Source organism: Cuculus canorus, chromosome 3, assembly GCF_017976375.1.
Source record: "Cuculus canorus isolate bCucCan1 chromosome 3, bCucCan1.pri, whole genome shotgun sequence".
NCBI lineage: Eukaryota > Metazoa > Chordata > Aves > Cuculiformes > Cuculidae > Cuculus > Cuculus canorus.
This window is the reverse complement of record NC_071403.1, coordinates 86,251,428-86,255,342: the sequence shown is the minus strand read 5'-3', so window position 1 is coordinate 86,255,342 and position 3,915 is coordinate 86,251,428.

The window sequence follows — 3,915 nt, the reverse complement described above, 5'->3', positions numbered from 1 at the left end:
ACTAGTAAAATAAGTTTTAAAATAGATTTCTGTTCAAACCACATTGTATTTCCTCTCCTGCACTGTACACGACCTTTAGTAAAACACCAAAATCTGTTAAGGCTATCCAACAACCGACAGCAAGAGCTGGCAGCAAGAAGAGCGGATTTACTGCCTATACCATGCAGTACTTAAGTTCCTCCTTAACAGGCCTATTTCCGTACAGAACTTGCAACCCTTTGATACGTAATCTTACAGCCTATGCTAGAAGCAGCAAATTAACCATTTAATTTGCAGTGGCTGGCACTCTCCAATATCACTGTTTCTTGAGTGACCTTAATTACACTGTAATTTCTGACTGCAGTTCTCAAACCAACCTTTAGTCACACAGTGTTTTCTTTAACAAACAGTCTAAATCCCTGACAGAAAAAACGTTCATGTGATAAACGTTACAGGATATGTATATTAATGTACTAAAAGTAAAATCTTTAGCATACATAGGGATCTAGTGAATATTTAATCTCAGAAAAGTCAGCAAAAACATGCTCTTTTTTTCTTCAGGTCTGCAAAATCAAAACATAGTTTACCTCAGAGAGCAGAGAACATTTTGCCACCACCCTACGTGAGAAGGCATAGCTGAAGCATTCTGTCTGACCAATCAACAAATTATTTGAACCCAAAATGAATCATTCCTCATTCACAGATTGCAGATTCATGAGCATTAGTATGATATAGCATGGTACCGTACCAAGCTTATTAAAACTAAGACACAGGCAAATTAAGTGATGTGTCCAGAAGTAACCAACAAGTCTAACAGCAAAGCAGTAAACAGGGCATTGTTCCCATGCCTGAGCTCTTTATGCTAGTTACAATAAGATGAGTGATTTTACATATACAGATTAACTAAGTTTCTGGGACAAAGAGCAGACTGTTAAGGCTATTGCTTTATGCATCTGCCTTCAACCAGCAATGTAAACTCTTCACATACATAAACAACAAAATGTCATGCCTTGAATGACAGATAAAAATATTAATTAAAATACGTGAGGGTGGCGAGGCACTGGAACAGATTGCCGCACCTCTGGAGTTGTTCAAGGCCAGGTTGGATGGGGTTGTGAGCAAGGTGTCCCTGCCCACAGCAGGGCAGTTGGAATTACATGATATTTAAGGTCCCTTCTAGCCCAGGATTCTATGAATGTTAAACATATCTATAATAGAAAGCAGTAAATTTGCTGCTGCTCCAGAGTGACCAGGTTGTCCTTCCATTACAGCTGCATGGCACTGGAATAGTCCATGTTTGCATAGTCTTTTCATTCTACCAGGTAACATCCTGTCTTCTCATTCTCAATATTTGGATGTGAATAAAGTGTAAAGAAAAAGAAAAGAAATCAAATATTATGGCCTATATTCTAGTATTTTTAAAATTTTAATTGTTCCAACTAGTTTATCAAATTCAAGGCAGAAACTCCCATCACAACCACCATTATTTATATGTAACTCATATAACTATACAAAAACCCTTGTGCTTGTATCGTTCCTGATGTGCCTAACTGTAACAGGCTGTTCAGAGCACATTGATGTGGCTTGTGACATGGAAGTAAAAGTGGGGGTTTGTTCCTGACTTCTTGTGTCTTGTGGAGTCATTGGAATTCAGGCCAACACAAGGACAGAAGGGTAACAAAGCTGGCGAAGGGTCTGGAGTACAAGTTTTATGAGGAGCAGCTGAGGGAACTGGAGTTGTTTAACCTGGAGAGAAGGAGGTTAAGGCCAGACCTTATTACTGTTTACACCTTCCTGAAAGTAGGTTGTAGCGAGGCGGGTGGTAGTCTCTTCTCCCGAGTTACAAATGATAGGACAAGAGGAAGCGGCCTCGAGTTGTGCCATGAGGGGTTTAGATTGGATATTAGGAAATAATTATTTGCTGACAGAGTATTGAAGCATTGGAGCAGGCTGACCGGAGAGGTGGTGGAGTGACCACCCCTGGAGGTGTTAAAAAAACGCATAGACATGTCACTTAGGGACATGGCTTAGTGGGCATGGTGGTGTGAGAATTAATTGATAAGTTTTACTGCAGCTGGTTTGTATGTTTAATTATCTTGTAGTACAAATCTGTCTTGTATCAAGAGATAATGTATGAATAATCTGAAAGAATAAACACTCTCTTAGAGTTGCAAGAATTTATTGATATACTTAACTGTCTTCTAAGAGGTAGCTGGTTTAGGTCAAGACATAACCTGTCTTATGGCTGCAAGAATTTATTGATGTGCTTAACTGACTTGTAAGATGTAGTTGTCTTGGGTCAGGAGATAACCTGAAGGGAGTCTCCAGACATGGTTGAATAACCTAAAAAAATAAACATTCTTTGAGGACTTAAAGAGTTCTTTGTCTAAAACTATTATATATACCTACTGCTTTTGTAAGATGGGATTCCTTTTTCGATGGGCATACAATTCAGTTCTGAATTGCAAAATAAAAATATTATTGCCTTTGCTTCGAAGACATTGTCCTTTTCAATATCTTACCAGTGAATAGGTGTTTCTTACAGTGCTGTTGTGCTGATGGTTGGACTGGATGGTCTTAGAGGTCTTTTCGAACCTCAACAATTGTGTGATTCTATGATTCTAGAAGGAAAGAGCCTACGCCATCAGAGGCAAACCAGGTCATCTTTGTTCTTTCCTTTTTTTGGAATCCACCAGGCAGGCACAGTTTGCCAAGCAGATCTGGGCAAAACCTCGTGGGGAGAGTAAAAGCTCTCTTGGGATGCCGAGCCACAGAATAACACAATGTTGATGACAAATGGCTCATGAATAGCCGCCTAATCATAGAATAATAGAATAGCTTGGGTTCAAAAGGACCTTAAAGACCATCTAGTTCCCTCCTAGGTGTCCCTCCTAGACACCTCCCACTAGATCAGGCTGCCCAAAGCCCCATCCAACCTGGCCTTGAACACTTCCAGGGAAGGGGCATCCACAGCTTCCCTGGGCAACTTCTGCCAGCGTTTCACCACTCCCATCATGAAGAAATTCCTCCTTATGTCTAGCTTAAATCTGCCCCACTCCAGTTTATACCCATCTCCCCGGTCCTATCCCCACAAGCCTTTACGAGTAACCCCACTCCAGCTTTCCTGTAGCCCCTTCAGGTACTGGAAGGTCGCTATAAGATCTCGGAGCCTTCTCTTCTCCAGGCTGAACAACCCCAACTCTCTCAGCCTGTCCTCGCCTGGGAGGTGCTGCAGCCTTCTGACCATCCTTGTAGCCCTCCTCTGGACCCGTTCCAACAGCTCCATATCCTTCTTATGCTGAGGATTACAGAACGGGACACAGCACTTCAGGTGAGGTCTGGAGTATTGTGTCCCGTTCTGGAACCCTCGGAATAACCTCTCTGTGTGCGAGCAGAGGGGGCAGACACGGCCCTTGTCCAGACGGGGGGTGGGGGTGGGGCAGGCATCCGCTCGCCCCCTCAGGTTTCACCACTGCCGAATCCAAAACAAACCCCGCAGTGGTCTAGGTGGTTTTATTCGGGCCTTCGGGAGGATGCGGAGCGCGAGGCCGCCGCCATGGCAACGGGGGCGGGCGGGCGACGGCGCGCGCTGATTGGCCGGGAGCAGGCGCCGATTGGGTAGAGGCGCTCGCTGATTGGCCGGATTCGGGCGCTGATTGGCCGGCAGCCGACGGTGATTGGGCAGCGGCGCTCCCTGATTGGCCAGCGGTGCTCTCTGATTGGCCGGCTGTGGGTGCTGATTGGTCGGGGGCTCTGTCCGCTTAGCTGGAGGCGCTCTCTGATTGGTCGGAGGCTGGCCCTGATTGGGCAGCAGCGCTCTCTGATTGGTCGGCAGCAGGCGGGGCTTAGCCGGAGGCGAGCGCTGATTGGTCGGTCGCGGGCCCTGCTTGGGCAGCAGCTCGCGCTGATTGGCCGGCGGCGCGAGCTGACGGCTTC